Genomic DNA, 12,829 nt, shown 5'->3' with positions numbered 1-12,829 from the left:
GCTTGGCCAGGAGCTTCAAACCACCCAGCTGCCAACCCACTGCCACCTGGGAAACAGCACCCAGCCTTACCAGCCCCTTCCCCAACCCCGACCCAACATGAGCAGAAGCTGTTTCCTATTTCCACCCCAAAGAAACACCCCTGGAGAAAATTAACTTCCAAGCAGCTCTGCTTGAAAGGTTCTAATGATGAGACAGGGCTCCTCCAGCCCAGCCACGCATCCCCACCAGCTCTCTGTAGAGCCCCTGCAGATCCTTCCTTCAGCACCCGGTCTGGAGGTGTTCCTGCACAGATAAATAGGAGATCACACCAATAAAATAATTGGGTTTGTTTTAAGAAACAGCCTCTGTAACATTAAAAATATTAGAGGGAAATGGATTAATTATTTAGGCAAGGCTTAGTGGGTTTAATTGCTGCTTTTCCACTGCATGTAATTGATGTTTTAAGTTATATTAGTAGTGTTTCCCATGGAGAGGCAGGTGTGTGCTACAGAAAGAGGGTGTTATTAATAGGATAACCACAATTAAATGTAATTGGGATCATCGTATCAATCACTCCACAGAGCAGCACATGCTCAGAGATCTCCACCTGGTTTTCTGATTCAGTGACACCCTGAATTACAAATAAAATATGTTCTTGGGCTTTGGGCACAGGCAGCAAAAACCCCATTAAGTTTCTGTGCCATCAACCCATTCACAGAGAGTTAACCTGAGGGCCAAAAGTCCACTCCAGTTACTCTAGTGCTTCTCTAAACACTCACATCCATCCCTCCCCAGCTTGGGGTAGAGCTGAGATGCCTCCATGCCACAGAGCTCTTGCAGTCTGGTGGTTTATTTTTTACTGCAGAGATTTATCAATGACTGAGAGCAGGATGGATCTGCCAGGGGAAAAAAAGAAGTAAGATCAGCAGGCCAAATTGTGTAGCCCCAGAGAGATGGAAAATAACACCTTTCCATAGGAAGAGTGAGATTTCAAGGTGTTCATTGGGGGTGGTCAGACACATGGGACTAGGGGCCTTGGCTGCAAAACTGAGGGCTCTACTCTGGATTGTGTTTTCTATTTGCACTTGGAGCATTCAGCTGTGCTGTCTTCTTGCTCAGCCCTATAGCAATGCAAAAGCAGCTCAGGAGCTGCTGCAGGTGCCTGGTAAAGGAGACCTCGAGCATCTGTGGAAGGTCAGATGGGTCTTATGGGCTGGGCTGGGTAGGGAGCAGGCTGCAAAACCCCATATTGGGAAAGAAACGGGTCATGTCAGCAGTCTTTTCTGATAGGTGCCCAGTGGAGGCATGCCCAGTCACCACAGTGTTACCCATCCCATGACCTAAAGTCTTCCTGCTCTCTGTAGCCAGCCCACTATCTTGTACCATTTCAGACATAGGTGCACTGAAATCAGTGCAAACATGAGCCTACAGCATCCTAGAGCCTATTGGTTTTAATCCAGACACCCTGACTGGCTCTTACAGCCTCCCCTCCCAGAAGGGTTAAGTGTTTCCATACCCCAAATTTCTTCCTTATGTTTATAAGGATCCAGCAACACCTGAATCCTGATGTTTAGGTTAAATAGTTTCAGCTGCAGCAGGACCCCCAGCCCCATCCTCCTTCTGCCAAAGCTGGGCACTGCCCAACTACAGAAAACACCTGTGAGCCCTCTGCAGAGGCACACAGGCCTGCTCAGCCACACCAGCTTCTCCTCCACTCTCTTGTCCCTAATACCCCATGCTGCAGCCAGATATACCCATCTGCCTGGGGGGAAGAACACCCAACCACCCCACACTCAGGACTCAAACCCAGACCCTTCTAAAATCAGACCTCCCACCCTGTCGTTTTTCCACTGGCTCCCAGGTTAGACCTGGCTTAGGGTCGGACAAACCCGTCACAAGGCAAGAGGAGGGTTCAACTCACATCAGCTTTGTTTCCTGTCTCAGAGGGGATGGGCATCAGTAGCTTAGCCCAACACTCAGTTTACCATTAATCCATGTAAGTGACCCATAGGCCAGGTGAGATGGCCCTGATGAGCTGGGGGACATGGATGGGGACAGCTTTGGCTTGGCCACCACCAGCATGATGCCGAGCTAAGGACAACGAGCTGGAACCTGCAGCCTTTTGCCCACCAGCAGCACTTCCTCTACCTGCTAAAGCTTCAGCCACACCGCAGTGGGGTGTGGCGGCAGCAGGAGACCCCTCTGTCTGCACCCTGGGCTTGGCACCCCATCGCAGGAGGGTTTGGTTTTCTTTCAGATTCCAGCTGCACACAAGATAAGGCAGAGCAGGAGCGCAGAGAGACTTCCCCTCACCTCATTTAAAGTTTCAATGGCCGTAGGATAGGGCAGAGAAACATTCTGCCCTGGAGCACATCACCACACCATGCTCGTTAACTCCTGATTCGCACTGTAATGATGGCTCCTTTGTGCTCCCTGTGCCCCTTTCACCAACCCAGGCAGCTTGGTGGGGTTTACTCACAGGTGACTCCTGTTCTTGCCCTGGGCCTTGCATAGTCATCTGCAAGGATAATTTTTTTTAGGGAGGGGAAAGAGAGCCTAGGAGTATGTTCCTGGACAGACACAGGAGCCCTCACAGCATCACCTGCACCCGGGGGTGGCAAACCACAGCAGGGAACATATTAAGGATGGGGAACCCGCAGGGAAGGATGACATCCCCAAGGCCAGAGCTGGGCATGGAGCACATCACTGGGGTGGCTCCCCTTCCACGAGAGGTCGGATAGTTTTTGGAAATACTTCCCTGCTGCAATCCCCAGCTGGTTGCCTGTGAGAAAGCTTGCAAGACTTATTTCTTGCTGCCTCCACTCCTCTGGCTGGTGCTCCGCAGGGAAGATCTTGCTGTCTTGCAACACCACGGATTTGCTGCTCCATTTATAAAGGTTTGTATATATGGTGCCTGCTCCAGCATCCACAATGTGTCTCCTTGTACCCCATTTCTGCCCCCCACGGAGCACAGCGTAGACTTTAAGCTCTGCAGTTAGGGCTCTGCCCTGCAGCAGGCTCAGCTCCACCCAGGAACATGTTAAGAAGGATCTTGTTAAGACAAGAAACCAACTGGCAGAGGAGCAAACAACAAACAACAACAAGAGTTAGCACGTACCCCGGCCACCATGGCTCAGCACTCCAAAGCCACCTCATGGGGACAGCGCTGGGTCTCCCACCCTCTTGGGAAGGCAGGTGCTTCTGCTGGCGGCTGGCGATGGGCACCATGGCAGGGGCTGGGATTCGCTGGCAAAGCTGCTCTTTGCTGAGCTGGAGCCTCGTGCTTGGGTTCAGAGCTGGGGAGCAGCAGCTGGGACTCACCAGGAGAACGGCTCAGCAGTGGCAGGTGAGGTGGCAAAGGGAGGCCAGGGGTTTTGCTGCTGCTCCCAAGGACCACGTGCCCAAAGCGGGCAGAGCCCACACGCTGCCTGCGCTCAGCGGCTGCAGGAAGGGACTTGCTGGCAGAGCTGCAGCGTGGGAAGCACAGCCAGGCTGAGTCACGCTGCGTTGCCCTGGTCCTGCCCATCCTCTGTGCACGAGTTGCTTTTCCAGTCTCCAGCTACTGGAGAGCTCTCGCACGGGACTGGCAACGCTGCCCCAAAATCAACAAGTCAAAGTGCCCTTTCTCCCCTTCACCCCACAGGACAGCAGACCCCTAAACCCCTCTTGCTAAGCAGCTCAGACACACCTTAACAGTCCTTTGCCATCCCCAGAATCCCCATTCTGCATTGCTTTTCCCCCACTCTGGGTTCTCCCCAAGCTACCATCCAGCTCCTGAGCCCAGCCACAGCCTGAGCTGGGAGAGAAGGGCCGGGAGCAACAGGCCCCCGAGCACCAAGTGGGAAAACAAGGAAACCTTTCCACCTATTAACTTCATTTCCTTCATTTCCTCCAGCCCAGCAGCCTTGCTGGCAGGTTATTAATAGCACACTGCAGACCAGCACTGGAGCTGGGCTCCGACCTCCCAGCACCCACCCTGACAGCCACCACTCCCAGCACCCCTCTGTGCCCAGGAGGGGAGCCATGCTGGGGGATCCCCTCACTAAACACACAGGAGGAGCATGTCTCTCACTGCTGCACTGCAAGTACTTCACAGGATAAAAAAGCATTTGAGGAAGCATCTGGGAGATGTCCAAGTTTTCACTGCTTCCCCAACTTGAGATGCTGGAAACCACGTTTTTTTAACATCAAACCTACTGCAGGCCTCATTATTTTCTATTTGTGGAGGAGGAAACTCTGGTCTCCTGCATTTGCAAAGCAAATGCTGCTGGGATCCAGTGCAGCAGGAGGAGTAGAAGGGAGGCAGCCAAAGGCGAGGCCGCTGCCTAAGCCGGGAACGTGCCCCAGCAGCACCACAAAGGCAATAAACCCCCCAGCAGCTCCACCATCCACAGCACAGACACAAGGATTTGATGTCTCTTTTCTCTCAGGAGGCAGCCTTTTGAGTGAGCAGTGGATGAGAGACAGCAACCCTGGGTGCCTGCACGGCAAGCAGGGAGGTTTTGGGTCCTGTCCATGGGTGCTGCCCTCCTCCCCAGCTGCTTGGAGACCATGAGAAGCTGCATATGTGACCAGGCAAGTCATGCACAACACTGTCAGTCTCAATTCACACAGGCACTAAGTCTGAGACCTAAAGCTGGCGATTTATGTGTCAGGCTCTGTCAATTTACCTGTCTCCCTGCAGGAGCACTCAGCCAGCTCTGTTTCCTACAGGCTCCTGCTCAGCTGCCAAATCCACAAGCCAATGATCCTCACAGGGTCCCTTCTGAGTCAGGATACTCAAGGACTCCATGATAAAGTCCCTATCATGAGCTTTCTGACAAAGACCACAAATTAATCATCCCATACACCTGCTGGTAATCCAGTCGTGCCCCTTTCTGGGGGAGGTGGGGCCATGCTCAGAGCAGCTGCTGCAAACCAGCATCCCTGCACATCTGCACGGTGCCAGCATGGACAGTGGCAGAAAGGGCTCTGCCAGCACCCTCAGCAAAAGCAGAAGCAGCACCAGTGGCTTCAACTGGAAAGAAATTCCTCATGAATTGATTCCTCTGCAGGGGAAAAGCCAACAGCTCTGCACAAGCCCTGCTGGGGTGGGTGCCACGTGTGTGAGCCTGAGGCCATGCAGTACAGATGCTGAACTCACTTTATTCCAGGTTTAAAGCTGATCCCCCAAAAAATACCTGCCCATGGCCAGCTTTGCCTCTGCCACGTGGTGCCTTGGTCACCACAGCTGTCTTACTTCGAGGAGCTCAGTGTCTCTCCCAGATCCAGATGCCAGCCCCTCTCCCAGAGGATGGAAAAACGTAGGACAAGTTTTGTTCTGTTGGATGGAAAACCAAAGATGAACCTCTCCCTGAGCATAACAAATTACTGGATGCTCTCATTCTGGGGGTCTCACTACACACACAACCTCCTTCCTTCTCAGCACAGGTCTCAAAACCCTCAAATCCCCCAAAACAAGGAGCTGACTGTGCTGTGCAGAAACCACAGATATTCCAGGGGGGGGCATCAATGTTATAAGAAGATTCAAGAGGAGAAAAAAAGGGCTGTAAATAAGGGCTGACAGTTGCCATGTCACATTAAGACACCAAGTGCACAGTGCTCAAGCCAACCCTGCTCCTTAATACCTCTTTACCCACTGCCCATCACCAAGGGGAGACCACCTGCAGCCCAGCAGCTTCCTCCAGCCCCAGAGCTCACACTGCTTCCAGTTAATATCAGGGAATTTTCTAAACCAGAGCACAGCCAACTGGGACAAGCACATGCCCAAAGGGGACTCCAAGGTGGGACCCCAGAGAAGTCAGGCTGGGCCATCCTCCCCAAGACCAGCAGCCACCCAGCAAAAACAAGGAGTGAAAACAACACGTGGCAAGGCTGGGAGAAGAATAGGACCCAGCTGTGTGTCATGGTGATGAACAATCTACAGGCACACACCACGGAGTTTTCCTTTTTCCAGACTGGTAGATGAGGGGTTTTGGAAGAAACAATAGGAGAAAACAGCCCTCCTTCATCCCTGGGCCTGGCTTGCTTCCAGTTTTCTCTTCCCACCACCCCAGTTTCACTCTGAGAGGTGCTTTATTACTGCAAACAAGTGATTTATCCAAAAAGGAATAGGAGCCCGTGGAAGATAACTGCACATCCTTGGCATGATGTTAACAAGCACGTGGAATTTCATTTCCCTGGGTTGCAAAAACGCACAGGGAAAGTCAGAGCCAAGCCCAGCAGGGAGGAGAGTGAGCAGATCAAACAGAGCAGATCAAACAGAGCAAAACCTCCCCATCAAAGCAACACGACTTTGCGTGTCACCGTTCAACAGCAGCGACCTGGAGCAGGGGAGGAAGATCCTCAGACACACTGGAAACACCCATGGGCACCCACACATTGAGCTCCTCCTGCCTCTGCCCATCAGGCTTTGTGGGAGAACGTGGCACTTCTTCCCACTGCCCAGGAGGAAGGCAGGGCACAGAGCCCATGGGGGCTGGAAAGGCCCCCACCCCACCCAGGCTGGCAGGAGGAGGGGGTGTCACAAAGCCCCTTTGTGCTCGGTGGGGTATTCCCCAGGGGGAACAAAAGAAATCAGGGTGGAGCCAAGCACCTGAAAACTGAACACAGGAGAAGTCACCCAGGGCAGAGGGGTGAGCAGGTGGGGGAAAGCAGCAAATCCCCTCCTCTCCCATCACTAGAAGGGGACTAACCAAGGAGCATGAACCCCGAGCTGGAGCCTGCCTGGCTGTGTTACACAGGGAACAGCACACAGCCCAAGTGATGGAGGTGGGGGCTCTGCACCACCACCCCAGCAGCAGGAGAAATCTGGTCCACAGCCTCACTCCCCCATCTGTGCCCACCTTTTGGAGATGCTAAGTAATACCCTGGTCACCTTCTCAAGCGTTTCCTAAGCATAGAGGAGAAAAAGGAGTCTTCCTCAGCCAGCTCTTGGCACAAGAACAAACACATCCAGCCCCACATGGCTTTATAAAGGGTTGGTTTATTTACATGTTGGTGGGTCTCTGGCATCCAGCCCTTCTGGCATCCCTCCTCCAAACATAGCCTGGCCCCAGAACACCCTTTAGGGTTCTTCAGGGACATTTGAGGGCAGCAATGATCAAGGTCAACTGCTGATCAAGAGCCAAGAGCTGGATCTCTCAAGGGGCTGGCAGCACAGTACCTGAGCAAGGTGAGCAGGACAATGATGGTGCCAAGGCATGCTCATGATGATGAGGCAACTCCATGGTTAGGCTGGGAAGTCAACCAGGGTCTGGATCAGCAAGGTCCGTGGCCAGGGCTGAGACTAAGCTGGAGGTCTGCACCCCTGCAAGAGAGCTCAGAAAGCAAGAGGGAGCCAGGGCTGAGCTTAAATGGGCTCCTGGGTGTGGGTGAGGGCCTCAGGTGAGGCTGCTCAGGGTCGTTAGAGGCTATTAGTGCCCTCAGGAGCCTGGCTCTAGGGCTGTCCTGCAGGAAAGTAGAGGGGGAGAGATGCCATGGGCAGAAAGGATGAGTTGATGTAATGGTTGGGAGAGCCCAGTTGTCACTGGGGTCCTCATGGCTCTAAGGAGCTCCTATGGGGATAACACAAGAGGAGCACAAGCCCTCACCACCTTTGCTGTCTTGTTGAGCTGAATCTATGTGAAGCATCCATGGAGCAGCAAGCAAAGCCCAATTTAAGCAAAAGAGCCCAATTTAAGCAAAAGAGCCAACCCAGAAGATGTGTCCCACCCACCACGGGTGTAAATCATGGAGAAATCCTCCTCTCTGGTCCCCAGGCTGGGATGGAGCTGAGCTGCTGGGACCAGAGCGCTTCAGTCCCCAGGCTCCATTCACTGCATCAAACAGAAACAACACATACAAACCCCACATGCACAACCCCCCCCACCCCCAACATTCATAAACAACATCTGTGAGGTCTGAGCTGTCTCAGACAGACCCAGGCTCTGTGGCTTTCCTTTAGCTGACACCATTTCACCATGCTGAGCGTGTGGTGGGATCCCTCTGCTTCTCTTGTAGAATTTCTCTCCTCAAGTTGTGTTTCTCAGTCAGCCTTAATCACTTTTTAATCATATTTGTGTCTTCTTTGCCTTCGGCATTCCTTAATCTGGGAGATGCTTCCCATAAAAGCCTTGTGCCTGTCATCCCTCCCGGGGCTCCCACACGGAGGCTACAAGTCTTATTCAGATGAATGTGTCCTTCACATTAGAGGCTTCTCCAGCCCTGGAAAACAAGGGGAGAAGTTCATTGCTGCCTCCAGCTCTGGTACTGTTACTCAAAAGCCAGAGCAGCTTGTTGAGGAGTCCCGACTGGCACAAAGCCCAGCTTGGCTTCTCTCCCTGACTGGCTTCTCCCCCACAGTGGTTGTAGTTTCTTGAGGATCTCAGACCCATATTTATTGGGGGGTGGGATTTTTTTAGCAAACCACCTGATTAAAACCATCTCTCATTAATGAAGGGCAATGCACAGGCATCTGAGCGTTATTCTTCAGTTATTCTTCCATCACCAACAGGACCTTCATGGTGGCTTCTGCTGTCTCAGTCTCCTTTGAGCTCAGCTGGAAAGCAGAGCCACGCTTGGGGCTCTTCTCCCTTTACTCATTAGGGGACAATGAAGGGTCAGCTTGGTCTCCTCGACATCCCACCCAAGAGGGGACAGCGCCATTGCAGAGGATGGAGACATCCCTGTTCCCAACCACAGCCCCCATCATGCTCTGGTCACAGCTGGTCGCCTGGGGCAGTGCCAGGGCTTGGGCTCCTTGGTCCTCCAGCCAAAAACACCTCTGAGGAAGGAGAAGGCTGTAGGGAGGGAGGGAATGTGGCTGCTTGGCCCTGGCAGCTCTTGGCAGGTGAAATGAGGCAACGATTCAGTTCATGATATAACAGGATCCTGTGGGGTTCTCCTTGAGCTCTCTGGGAAGCTTTGTTCATACCTACCCCCAAAGTGTGGCTGGGGAGGACCCCACACTCGACAGCCAGTGATGTGACCAGCTCTGCGAGGTGCAGCACATGGGATGTCCTCTGTTTCTACCCTGAGCATAAAACTCAGCTCCCCCCAAACACCAACTGCTCCACAGACCAGCAGCTGAAGCAATAACAACCTGCCTGTCCCGCTGCTGTGGAGCTGCCTTTGAAACATCAGACACGTTTCCAGCCTCTCCAACCAAAGGGGATGACCCAATCCAGGGCCTGCCCAGTCCCTGGGACAGAACCCACTGGTCCCACTGGTGGTGCTGGGCTGAACTGGTCCCTGATGCCCTCTGGTGCCTGACCACGCTGCAGCGGTGGCTTTGCCCTCCTGGGTCCTGCTCAGCCACAAAGATTTGGCCCCCAGGGCCCCCAGCACCACGTGTGAGAGCTGTGGGTGGTGTGGCCGGGTGACCCCTCTGCTGCTCCCAGCGTCTGCAGCCGCCTCATGCTCAGACGTCCTGCAAATTCTGGTGGCACAGAAGCCACCAAACCCCTCTGGGGTCCCCAGGCCCCTCCCCAGCCCTCCTTCTGAGCAAGGCAGAAACATCAAGCAGCTCACAGGGCTCTTTGGGGTGGGTTTTTTTTTTCTCCTTTTTCTTTTTGGTGGCTTTGGTGAGGGAACAGTGGGAACACTGACGTGTGTGGCTTTGAGATGACACAGCTTCCCCCATCAGTGCCTGGCTCTCGTGCCTCCATCCCACGTGTGTGGCACACGGCCATCGCCACAGCCCGTGAGAGTGATGCTAAACCAGACACCTCCATGCCCCAAACCTCCCAGCCCGGGTTTGGGGAGCAGAGCCCCTCAGAAGTGGGCAAACCCAGCAGGTTTTTTATCCTCCCAGTGTGACAGAGCCCGGCTATGGCACTCTGAAGAACCCCAATGTGGGGTTACAACTCGGAGCTGCTGGAGGCTCAGGGACCAAGGGATGCCAGACCCATGGAAGTGTGAGGCTGCAGCTCACCCCCGTGTCGTGTCCCCCCCCCCCCCCACCGTGCCCCCAGGCAACACCCCGAGCTCCTGGGCTGCCTTTGCAGTTAGGGAAGGGCTTTGGGGGAGACCCGGCGCAGCATCACCCTGGCCAAACACCCGCAGTAACTGAGCTCCCCCCTTAGAGGTCAGGCCAGCATCACTGAACCTGGTCCCAACCTCCCCGGCACCTGTGGGACTCCTGCAACGGGCAGGGCTGGGGTGGGCAAGGCCTTTCCGGGAGGGCAGGGGATGAGCCCCCATGCCTACATCCCCCTCCCCGCTGCCAAAGCCTGTTCCCAAAAGCTGAGGCCTCCCCGCTGCCATCCTTCTCCTTCCCATACATGGGCTGCTCCCAAACCCCATCCCCAATCCTAGTCCCTACACAAGGGAGCCCCTGCCAGGGGAGTCCACCCAGCTCCCAGGAGGGTTTTGGGGAGCAGGACTGGAGCCTGCCCTCGCTGCTTCTGTGCTGTTTTCCCTGTCCTCTTGGTTTCCCTCCCTCAGTTCAATGATGGATGAGTGGGTGCTTCCCCACCCTGAGACACGCTGGCCCGGTGGGCTCTCCCTGGGCTGGTCCCGCTCTCATTGTCAGAAGTGGCCTCACCTGCTGTCTCTGTCCCATCCAGGAAATGCTGAGGGGGGCACAGGACACGGGCAGCAGAGAGGGAGCTTTGAGTGGGGTACAAAGAGTCACCGCGCCCAGAGGATGCTCCCCGCTTTGAAGAGGTTTGGAGCAGCAAAAGGCCAGCGCAGGGAGGAGGACAGGCAGAGAGCAGCCCCCACTGCTGGCAAAGCCTGAACCCTGCAGCAGAGATTTCCCTTCCCTCCAGCCTGAAGGGTGGCCGGGAAGCTCCGTGGATGGTGTGGGAAAGGAGAAAGACGCTCCAGGACAGCCAGGTTCCTTACTGAGATCCCATCCGTAAAGCTGGACTCTGGGGACCGGTGCCCCAACTGACGGGTGTTTCGCAGGGTTCCTGGGGTCTGGCCAGGGAGACCATGGCCCAGCAGCTGCTGTGTGCAGGAAAGCAGCTCCTCTGTTGCCTTCTCCCACCGAAATAGCCACGTCTCCTACAAATAACCCAAAGACAGGAGGGGAGGGAACCAACTGCAGGTGAAATACAAAGCACTCTAAAAATCTGAAGTTTATTCATCAGAATGCAGTGAAAGGAACATTCATCTTAAAACACAATCGATATACATTAAAAAGTTTAAAGGACTAGTAGCAATGAGACCACAAATAAAACAAAAAGAAACCCCCCCAAAAATTCAGACACATCGGTCACCTGGGAGGAGCCCCGTCCCGTCCCAGGGCGCTGCAGAGCAGCTCTGCAGTGGGACAGCATGGGGTGACCTGTGAGAAGGGCTAGTTATCGTTTCTCTTTAGACCTGGGAGGCTTTTCTAGATTTTAATTTACCACTTCACCCGAATGCAGACAGAAAACAAAGAGCAAAAACAAAAAAGAAAAGCCCAAAGAACCGTGAGGGGTGTGAGGAAGCAGGATGCTAAACCACCGGCGTCTCAGCGGCGTGTGCAAAGAGCGTGTGGGCACTGGTAACGGACCGGCTGCGGGGCTTCCAAGCTGGTCCCAGGGACACACAGGGACAGCACTGTCACAGGAGGACAGGAGGAGAGAGGTGGCTTCCTTGCAGTGCAGCAGCAGCAGCAGCGATTGCCTTTTCTCCCGTCGGAAGAAAAACCACGCCGCTTGAGAAGACAACGCGCACACACACAGCAACAAGAACAAAGGTCCCTAAAACGTCCCCGTGAATATAAAATGCAAAACCATACAAAAATAGAAAAAATCGACCGCTTTCTTATGTGTATAAAAACAAAGGAAGAAACCCAAAGTCCCCAGAAAATGCAATACAGGATTACTTGGTAGGCTGACGCGAACGTCACTGGTTTCAGCGCAAGTTAACGGCTGTAACTCGGCGCTCTGAGGCAAGACCTGCCCTGGAAGGGACGGATTCAGGCGAGTTCCTCAAGGGGAGATTTTCCTTGGTATCTTGGCAAGACCACCTGCCAGGCCTGGCTTCCGTGACTTATGTCTGGCTCGGAAGCCCCATTCCATTGAAAAGCCTCAAGTACCGCTCTCCAGTTGGAGTTCCTTAGGTAAGGCAGTGTTTGACTAACGGCTCAAACCAGACCAAGACCAGAAGCTCTGGTTCTGGTTATCCTGGGACAGATGGGCACCCTAGGCAGGGAAATCTAACCTCAGTATCTTACAGGCTGGGTTAGAGTGTTGAAAATATTTCTTTGGGTTTAGTGGGGCAGAATACACCAATGACCCAGGAAATCAGCTCTGAAAATGCCTTTACCCAACTCCTTTCCAATCAACAGGTATTTGCTTCATTTAGTTCACATCAGATTAAGAGGAGGAACCTTTGGTATGAAGTCAGATCATCAAGCCCTGGCTGTATTGCTTCCACACACTGGAGTCTGGAAAGCTGCTTTCGCTAAGCCTCTCCATCACGTACCTACACCCCACAGCCTCCATCCCAGGGACGCGCGGTCACAACATTCATTTCACCACTGGAACCTTCACACCTCCCCGAGACTCTGGCAAAGGCTGCACCGTGCCTAAACAAAACACTGTGCAAACCCCCTTTGCCCCATGAGCAGCCTTTGGTGACAGGCTGAAATACAACAGGAGTTAAACAGACAGCAAGGGGCTGCTGCCCCAGCCAAGGGATTGCTGTGAACGTGTCTGCGTGACGACGGCTCCGGTGTCACCAGCAGGATTTGCTTGTGGTATTTAATTTGTGAGCGGTGGCGAGACGTGCAGAGCACAGACCTGAGCCTGTCCTTACTCCAGCAAGAGGGGAGCCTGCTCCAAGGAGCTGGTACCTGTTAGCAGATGCTCCCGTGCTGCGCTAGCAAGGGCAGGCTGCACTCACAGCCTGGCAGCTGGTGCTCGGGTTGCCGTC

Source organism: Gallinula chloropus (assembly GCF_964237585.1).
Source record: "Gallinula chloropus genome assembly, chromosome: 11".
Taxonomy (NCBI): domain Eukaryota; kingdom Metazoa; phylum Chordata; class Aves; order Gruiformes; family Rallidae; genus Gallinula; species Gallinula chloropus.
This window is presented reverse-complemented; position numbering follows the sequence as displayed.